At 39.1% G+C, this 10,239-nt stretch overlaps 1 protein-coding gene across 1 annotated transcript in view; it reads left to right on the top strand.

Moving 5' to 3' along the window:
* The window catches only part of LOC109464494, a 246,415-nt gene that overhangs the window by 14,768 nt on the left and 221,408 nt on the right, over positions 1 to 10,239 (top strand). The gene's annotated exons all lie outside the window — the stretch shown is intronic.

Here is a 10,239-nt window from a genome sequence, read left to right as displayed (position 1 = left end):
AGAAGAGGATATTTGAAGACAAGAACAATTGAATTAATGATTTTGGTTGGTAGGTAGCTTATACAGAGTAATAATGTAATGAATGGTTTATTAGAAAAGAAACTCTCGCAGCCTACTGGCTGAATTGCAGATTCCATTACAAGTACTTTAAAAGTGTCAGTCAGTTATAATATAAAAACGATAATTAAATTTACCTATTTTAAATCAGTTCTGTCATGGCTTAAACATTCATGTCTCCGTTACAGATGATTAAAAGATGATTAAAATAATAGATATATAATACACATAGATATATTTCGCGAACAGTACGACATACATGCGGGCCTAACTCTATCATCACATAAGTCACAATTTTTTCCTTGTTCAAGTTCTCTGAAGGGTTGTGTTGAAAACAATATTGCTATTCATTCGTTTAACAGTCGGGTTAGGTATGGTATGGTAGAGTTTTTGGTATCTATTTGTCCTACACTTCACAGTTCTCAGTTTGTTAGCATTTCGAGTGTTCCTGCCATGCTCCTCGCTTCCTCTCGGTGGGAGGAGGTCAGGGTTGATCTTAGAAGCAAATTTCCGGCATAAGTCCGTGCGTCGGCTGCTGAGTGACTGTAGGCCTGGAGTGTGCAAGGCTGAGTTGTAGTCCACGTACTGACCCCTCAGGGTGGTGCGCAGTGCCCTCTTCTGTATCCTCTCCAGGCGAGCTGACTGGGAACTAGTGAGTCCTGGGTGCCATACCGGGGCACAGTACTCTACTACAGGTCTCACGTATGACTTGTAGACCTGCAGTAAGTCATTTACAGGGAGGTTGAAGTGTTTCAGTCTCCTTAATAGAAACAGCCGGCCGTTTGCTTTGTTGAGCATCTTGGTTACGTTTGTTTCCCACTTCAGGTTAGCCTGAAGATGAACATAATGAAATACAGATTATGCAAAACATGATTTAATTTGCAAAATAATGAGTCCATAAATCATAAGTCATGGAGAATAATCTTTCATTCATAAGTCATAATGGTTAAGATTGTTTTTTTTTGTATCGATTGATAACAATACACTAAAATACATTGAAATCATTTGTAAATAGTACAAGTGGCTGAAATATAATATCAGGCAGACACAAATATTAACGATAATTCGCAGACCTCTTAGGTCCATGAAATATGTATAGAGTTTTTCCGTTGACTATGGAAATACAGTCGTAATTAGAAGTCAAATTACATTATTTTGCGTGTTGAATTTAAATCCTTTGGCGATATTCTCTTTTAAGATGGCTTCTCCAGCAGCTTGTATAGTGAATTGACCCCCATAACCACATAAACTGATAGACATCCTAGACGGTCCAGCCACAAAAAACAATGGCAGGGACTTATTAGCATAACTTTTGATGATATTTAGTGTGTTGTTAGGTCTTAGGAAGACAAAGGTCAAGATCAAATATGGGCCTCCTGGGGGATGACCTTGGTACTGCAGCAGTACCAAGCAGCAGTTTTTGTATCTTTTGTCCAGAACATGCTATGGTCTTGACTTTTTAGTGACAGATTGCTTTTCCTGTCAGAAATGAGTGGGGTGGGTTTGGTCCACCTAGCAGCTTGCTCTGGAACTGCAGGGGAGTTTCTGGTGAAATCTTTAAAAGCCAATAAGTCAAGGTAGAAACAACGTATTTTCATCATTTCTGGTGTGTAGGTAGCTAAGAGAGAGATGTACATAAAATGGAAATTATGGCAATTAGGAGTTAATTTGTATAATTACTGAGTAAAATTACACTATTTTGCATCAACAGATACCAATTATGCAAATAATGACCTAATTTGCATAATTCATTTGAAAATTGTGATTTCTTATGGCTAATGATGGGAATTTTATACCTTATGGCATGTGTAAGTTACTTAAAGGTTAACATTAATACGTACATATTATGTTAAAATAGATTTTTTTGTATAATTAATGAAGACATGTTGACTCAAAATATATCCAAAAGATAGGAATTTCACAAGCAAAATAATATAATTTGAGTTTAGAAAACCATAAATTCAACTAGTTTATGGTGATTATTTTTTATCTTATTTTTTTAATTATAAACATTTACACAAACTTTATTTATATTTTTCATGGTGGTACAAACTCTCCGAATTTTTTTTATTAAAGAAATGCAAATTAGGGTGTCTATAAAGGGACGCATAGCAAAACTTAGGACTTACGTAAATACTAGTAGCAACACCTCCACCGCGGCCTCAAGTCGACAGCAGAAAACCGATTAAAACCAAGGCTAACATCATTTGGTGAAAGTATGAGCTTTTGGAACTTATTTTTATGTTTGATGGCAGCGATCATATCACTTTCATGAAATTGAGTACGTCTCCATCGCTGCGTTGTATTTTTTTTCATATGTTTTAATAAAAGTCAGAGACAACGATAAGAAGACAAGATTTATTACAAAACTCCATCCCCTTCTTCAATATGCTTTAGGTACTCCATAACCTTCATGACATGATGATGGGTACTTCGGGAATTTTTGGGAGACACTCGCTCTTCCTGTTGTACGAGAGTAACCTCGACCAGGATTCCGACGGCTACTGGTCCAAGGTAAGCCATTAAATCAACCCCTGCAGTCATCTATCCATTGTGTAGATATCAAGTTCACACAAAACTAATTCACTGGATCTTATATTTATAATATTGATTATCTATTCATAATTGACTTATTCAAGGAATTAAACAACCTAGAATGTTCATCACCCACCCTTCACAATTATAGACATATCTAGCTTACTTTATACAGATGACGTAGTTATTTTCTCCGAGACCGAAAAAGGGATTTCAGTTTGCATCAAACAAACTTTTTTGTGAACAATGGAAACTGTAGGTAAATCTTATGTTTGCTTAAAAAGTAGAGACCACTACTTCATACTGTTACTTGGGCGTGTTATCTGCATCTGACTAAAAAGGAGTTGTTCGTTAAATCACGCAAAGCCATTTTTGCTATAAAATCCGTCATCCGTTCCCCGATTGCTATATGGCTGCGAAATCTTGGGCAGAGACCACTTAATCGATACCAATCCAATTGAACTAATACACAACCGTTTCTGTAAAACATTCTCGGTATTCAAAGAAACACCAACAACATTGCATGTAAAGCTGAACTCCGCAGATTTCCCCTAGATATTGATGTTTCAGTCAGGCTCTAGTGAGCTAAGACCTGTCCACCGTGCCCCCAGTAAAGCCCTTATTATACTATTATAATGACATTTAAATGAAGAAGGTGCTGACAGAAAGGTGTGACTGCGCGTCTTGGTGAGGCGATAATTGCTTTGACTTCATCTCCCACTCCCCGCCTGCTATTAGCATTAGTTTAGGGTTGATATGACATCCTGATGTGCAGTCCCCAGATCTTTCAAAAGTTCCACACAGTCAAAAGGCTGTTCCAAAAAATGCACGTGGACTGTGGAACTGGTAAAAACAAAAATAACTACCCTAGTTCTAAACTAGATCAAGGAGGTTAAAAATCCTCCTTGCCTAGATTAACTTAAACCCTCCCAAGTTCATTGTCCCATCCAGACTTGCTACAACAAATCAACAAATAATATCCTATCAAATCCAAACTCTTCCAACCCCTTCACTTTTAACTTTTTGGAACAGCCCAAAGATGGCGGACATTTTCTAGAGTGGTGAAAGTAATACACATCAAGGATTTAATATGTATTGTTTATACATAACATTATATCTAAAGCTCTTGTACATATACAGTTTAAGTACAATTTTGTGGTCATAGATTTATCTTTTAAGCCAATCTATAGTTGTGGATCAAACAGACTCGATCAAAATAAATTCAAAAAGTGTTATGAGTTACGTTGTATATAATAGTAGTATATAATAGGTGAAGGTGTAAACAAGCCGTGAATTTGCCTATTGTTGTCTTCAGGTAGTCTGGTACCCTGCTGTCAGGGACTCGAGTCAACAATTAAGTTAATTGGTCATATTGTCCTCTTATCTTCACAAAGAGTAAAATGGGGATTAGATTTCGCCTCTTGAGTACTGGTACTAAGCAAAAACTTGTAATTTTGTCATCTTTTTTTCATGTATAGAAAGCTACGATATGTTGCATTTATCATGTGTGTGAAGTGTATGGAAGTGGGCCCCTGCATGGTTCTGAGCAATTCCAAATGTGTATTGCATATACAACAAGGAGCTTGCATAAAATGCACAATTATCGTTATCTTTGATTTGAATCATGTTACAAAATACTGTCTTTAGTTAGAGAAAACATAAATGCGTATGGTCAGCAAATGCTTAGCTATATAGTATATAGCCTGGTAACCATACTCAATGTATTAGCTTTGGGTGTTCCGGTCAGGGGAGTCTGTTTGGCAACTGATCGTAGTTTTGCTGGCCACCCCGCATAAAGCTACGATTGAATGCAAACAAACTAGCCTCTACCAGGCACATCGCGGATCCCTGGAAAAAAACTAGTAGAAATTGGCCAGGGGAGTTAGCCGTCCAGAGAGATACAGTTTGCGACCCACCGTATTCCCTTTATTTTGGCCAATTTCTACTATTTTTTCCAGCGATCCGCGCGCCTGGTAAAGGCTACAAACAAACCCCAGCCGACCGGAACACCCAAAGCTGACCCGTTGAGTATGGTTACCAGGCTAGCAAACGCCTAAAACTGCTGCCATTACCCTAACCTTGTCATGTATTTTTATACCAAGGAGGTTCTTTTGTGCTGTTGTTTTTGTGTTTTTATATGCGAATGGGACAAAATTTCAATGGGAAGTAAATGCTGTCGATTTTAGGGATGCACACCACATTCATTTTATGTGTTTGGACAATGAACTAGGCTAAAAGAAATTTCAATGTTCTGCAACTTTGCCACAGCTGCCCCCCCTCCCTCTTACCTCCCAATACAAAATTACCACGGTTAAATCAAGGTTTATTTTAACTGGCCTTTCAACGTCCCCCATTGTCCACACTCTATGCATAAATTAAAAGTAATCCCCCATGCTCACTTTGAGTGGAGGTGCTAAACACACAAATCCATTGATGGATATTCAGCTGTCAGCTTGATTGACAATGATTGATGGGAAATTTGAGGGGAAATGTACAGAATCTGGATTTTTAACTTTAAAGCCATATTCCAAAGTCTTCCTAACGAGTTACTGAGTTGCAAATATTTGTATGCAAGGCTCAATAAGCTTGTCTATATGAATCGGTTCGGACAAATTTGACTTTGCATACAAGTTTAAAGATATTCGCCATATAAGTCTGTGCAACCCCAGAAAAAGCACAGAAATTTATGAAAATTAAATTTTTCTTAAGATCTAAACTCTTTCTTGATTTTTTCAAAACCGATTCCTGTAGTATTCCCTTGTCGCCACACCTCCTAAAAATTCCACTGTTCCAAGCTGCCCGCAAGACTTCCGAATTTGCCAATAACTGTTAAATGACATAGCTTAGGTATTACTAAATGGTATGATTATTATATAAGATTTGGCAATATGTAATGCAACAGTATGAGGCAAAACATATTGTTCAAGTGTATCCCAAATTCCACGTCTTTATTCCTTACCAAACCGAAGATATAGCTGATTTACTTCGGCACTTCTATTCACACTGATTGGGGCTTTGTTTAGGCCGGACATGCCTTAGCTCACAAGAGGGGTTGTAATGTACTGGTTACGGCTAAGACAACTAGATATCTGCACACATCCTCTAGAAGTGGATGCTCTATTGTCTCAACAGCATGGTATGGTAAACGGCAAAAATGGCCATGCCACGTGAAAGAGATGCTTAATAATAGGGGTACTGCCGGTAACTATAGCTTATTCATTTGGCCAAATAGCAATCTAGATGTAAACAATAGATTTGTATGTGTATTGCCTTGGACAGTTTATCTATCAAAAGCTGCAAATGATTGTATAGAAAACTAAATCTGATAACAGTATGGAATCCCGTGTTTGGGCGAGCCATACTCCCGTGTTTGGGAGAGCCATACCCCACGCACGGTAAAGAACCCACCTCACTTATCGAAAAGAGTAGGGGACCTTACAGTCTGGTCTCGAGGTTGACAGCTTTGAAAAGGTGATAGTCACCTGTTATGTCAATCCTTCCACAAAATGTGGTAAATCTTCATAAATAAATGAGAAAAACTATCTTCATCACCCTGATGTTGAGCTAAGATCATCTCTATGTAAAATGAGACTAAGCGCTCAAACATTAGAGATAGAGAAAGGGAGATACAAGAAACTGCCTGTTAGCGAAAATTCTGTAGTAATGTACAGAAGGAGCAGTAGAAGATAAAATGTGTTTTTATGGCTTCACCACGAACGGGACTTTTTCACCATGTAGTGTACATGTACATCCCAGGTGAGAGTGGCAGTGATATGCACTCCTAAGAGTTTGAAGGAAGTAGTCTTTTGTATCTCACAGCCTGCTATCGTTGGGTGTGGAGGAACTGGGACGTTAGCCTCCTTTCGCGCGCTAATAACCATATCCATGGTCTGCTTGCCGTTCTCTCCGAGGGTGTAAGACTCACCCCATTCCACAATGGAATCTAGTGCTTTCTGAGTTTCCCCAGGAAGACAGGCCATTGGTAGTTCAGATATTGTCAAATCGTCCGCATACTTAACGGGAATGATGGACTTGGGCAACGTCGCATCCAGGGAATTGATGCAGATAACAAACAGTGTCGGAGACAGTAGACCGCCCTGAGGAACACCTGCTCGGACCTCGTGTGACTTGGAGAAACACTGGCCCCAACTGACTTTCTGCGTCCTGCCTTCCAAGTAACTGTCAATGCACATCCATAAGGGCCGTCTGATGCCCATGTCCGCCAGAGTTCTTAGCAGTTGACCGTGACAAATCGTGTCAAAAGCACGTGTAAAGTCGACAAAGACTGCGTGGACATCCATCTTTTGTTTAGAGTTCAATGCTTCGTGCCAGGATTGAAGAACGTAGGTCAGTGCAGAGACAGTTGACCGTCTGGATAGGAAGCCGTGTTGAAATGGAAGAAGACTTTTGTCAGTATCCTGTAGAAGAGCACCCCTAAGCATACCTTCGTGCACTTAACCGATGCAACTGACCAATGAAATCTGGCGATATTCGGTCGGGAAGTGAGGCCTTGGCTTTTTTGGAACTGCCTTCACTAAAGCCTCTAGAATCGGAATGCGAGACATAAACGCTTCTTTTTATCTTGAAAATCAACAGTTTGCCTTATACAATTAAAAATCCTAACCAATAGTGTAGGGGATAGCTATCCAACTGTTGTCACTTTATACTATAATTATGTTAATGTAAAGAATAGTTTTCCCTTGTGTTTCTCCTTCTTTCCCTGCCATGTCGTAAGATGTGGTGTAGCCATCCGCTACATTTGCTCCAAAGCAAATGTCGGCCTTTCTGTATTCTCCTTCTTTTCCTGCCATGTTGTAAAATGTGGTGAAGCCATGCTGAATTTGCTCCAAAGCAAATGTCGGCCTTTCTGGTATCTGTCAGTGTTCTCATTACGATTTTGAAACAAAAAAGTCATTCAAAGAAGTGTCCAATATTTCCGCAGGTTTTTCTTGTCTTTTGTTGTTAAAGACAAGAAAAACTTGCTAAAGTCTCCCAACCAATTTATTTTCCAAAGATTCGGACAATTTTATCTCCCACTGCCGCCTCCTTATAAAAAATCAAACCCCCTAATAGTATGACAAGAATAGTATAATAGAATAGAATAGCAGTTACCATGTTTCCTTTACCTGTTTATGTATTACATATTCACTGCTAACCCTACTTACATCTAATAAACAACGTTATTAGATGTAAGTAGAGATAGTAGATCGAATATGTAAAACTTCATGTTAGCATATAGTTTTACATCACTATATTCTGTACTAATTGTTCTTACCAATGCCTGTTTGTAATTGGCTGCCAGGTATGAATTTGCAATAAAGAACTTTATATTTCTTTACATAATCATGCCAATTGCATAAAACCTGCAACTGTTGCCATTGCAGCTATCTTATTATAGCACTGCGAGAGACTGACGACTAACAGATGTTAACAACGCTCTTTTCTTATTCTAGGTCAAACAGTTTCTGGATTTCATGTTCTGCATTCAGACGGCTGGGTACGCCTCCTGGGCCACTGCTCTCAACCTCAAACGACGCCAAAGTGAAGTTGCTGGCATCCGCGCCAGGGGACGAGGCAGGTTGGATTCTCAACGACGGTTCCTGCAACCGTTTACCAATCGTACGTCTGTCTCCATCGTTGAACAGATTAGTCTATGCACAGCGGTCGACTGTTTTCATACGGTTATTATTAGATGAGTTACAAAGACACGAGCCAGTGTACATATGCTTAAATAATACATGTATATGCAAATAAATGGTGACTACACGACGCCTCTAGTAGTCCTTTACATGTATTTTCGTGTTGTATATAAATCTTTAATTTTCTCACACAGAGTGGCCGACTGGAACCTACGGTCTACCCCGGACAAATACAGGATGTCCTGTAGCTGCAGGCGTTAGCTGGCGCACGGGTGACCGTTATCACGACACCGAGGACAGCGGCGCTAACAACCAATGGACAAGCGGTCTGCATTTTGACCGTGACTTTTGGAAAAACAATATGAAACAAAAATTCTGCATGAAGGTAGGTGCTGACTACAACTTTTTGGGAGTACTGACAAATGATGTAACCTGTATTCTTGTTTTTAAAATCATTTAGTCTTTTAAAAATCTTAATTTTGCAATGTGCATTTTTCTCTGCAGACTACCCCAGGAGATGGACATGGCAACTGGCCACGAGGTAGTTACTGTGTCTTTAAGAAGGGCTGGTGTCCGGGAGGTAAGTACTGTCAAAACACACAAAATACATGTACTCAAAACTATTTTGTGTAGTAAAGGTCCGCATTTTTTAACGGACCCTAGGATATATCAATTGGCAATAGTCTGCCAACTCTGATTACCATGTGAGATATAAAGTAAGTAATATATAGTCAGCCGACTGGAATATTGTTAACACTAGATCCTTATTCTATATGGCCAGAATGGTTTTAAAGCGATAAGTATTTTAAAATATCCAGAAACATATTTTTTATCACAAAGGCAACCACTCAAAAATCGTGACTATATCATGTCCAGAACACGACATGAAAAGAGCATGACGCAAAACTGTTTTGATGCAGTGACCTAACAAGACCTAACAATGTACAGAATTCAATAGCAATCTAATTCAGGCCTATTGTGCAACAAAGGATACCTAGCGATTCATAATGTTCCGTTTTTTGTTAGGTTTCCAATCGGGTGAGATCTACTGGGACGATGAAGACAGCGGTAACGCCAACCGTCGCAGTGGCGACGTGCCTGATGGGAGTTACGACAGGAACACCCTGATCAGATTCTGCTGCCGTAATGACGGAAGCGCCTACACTCCCATCACTCTACCTACCCGCAGTCCCTTCTACCTCTTCCGCTACAGACAGGGCTGTCAGAAGGTGAGTATCATAATGATGATGATAGTAATAATTTTACTGTTTACCACTTGTATACGATGAAGCATGTGGCAACTTGTACATCGCCTATGGGAAAGCAATATGCTCTACAAAAGATTATCGTAGTATTCAATTGAGATAGAATACTTGCTACTTTTATGAGAAATGCCTAGACAGTTCCTTATGTTGTGTTTTTATTGACAGTGCGGAATTATCATATGTTGTTAGATTTGATATCTCAATTTCAGAAAAATTCTATTGCAGAAGAAGACGAACGTGTACATTAAACCAGCCATGCATTCAGGATATATGGGATTATATGATATTAAAATTCATCCTCTTCTAGTTCCGAAGGTAGTTTATTTACAAACTGAAATGCAGCTAGTTTTACCAAATATTCAACTTACTTGGCTTTTAAGATAATTGAATACTTACAGTAAAAGTTTCAGAGAATAAAGCATAGTATGATGTGTTGTTTACAGGTCTCTGGGATGACTGTCCGAGAGGAGTTCTTTCGTTGGGATGATGAAGATAAAAATAACAAAGACCGCCGCCAGGGGGCGCATCCGTACGATGACGGCGGAAACCGTGACCATAAACTTCACTACTGTTACTATTCGTAAGGTGACCGGTATTAATTTTTTTACATATTGGTCGGGATTTGAGCGGGTCAAAACAAAGGGGATAGCGGATTGTTCATTGCGTGTTGTCTCCTTGTGAGAACTATAATTTTTTTTCATTCTGCAAAGTTGCAGATTGTGTATTTTTTTTTTATTCTGCAA

This window comes from Branchiostoma belcheri, unplaced genomic scaffold, assembly GCF_001625305.1.
Source record: "Branchiostoma belcheri isolate BF01 breed outbred unplaced genomic scaffold, Haploidv18h27 scaffold14, whole genome shotgun sequence".
Taxonomy (NCBI): domain Eukaryota; kingdom Metazoa; phylum Chordata; class Leptocardii; order Amphioxiformes; family Branchiostomatidae; genus Branchiostoma; species Branchiostoma belcheri.
The sequence above is the reverse complement of the archived record's forward strand: the minus strand, read 5'-3'. Positions and strand labels throughout refer to the sequence as shown.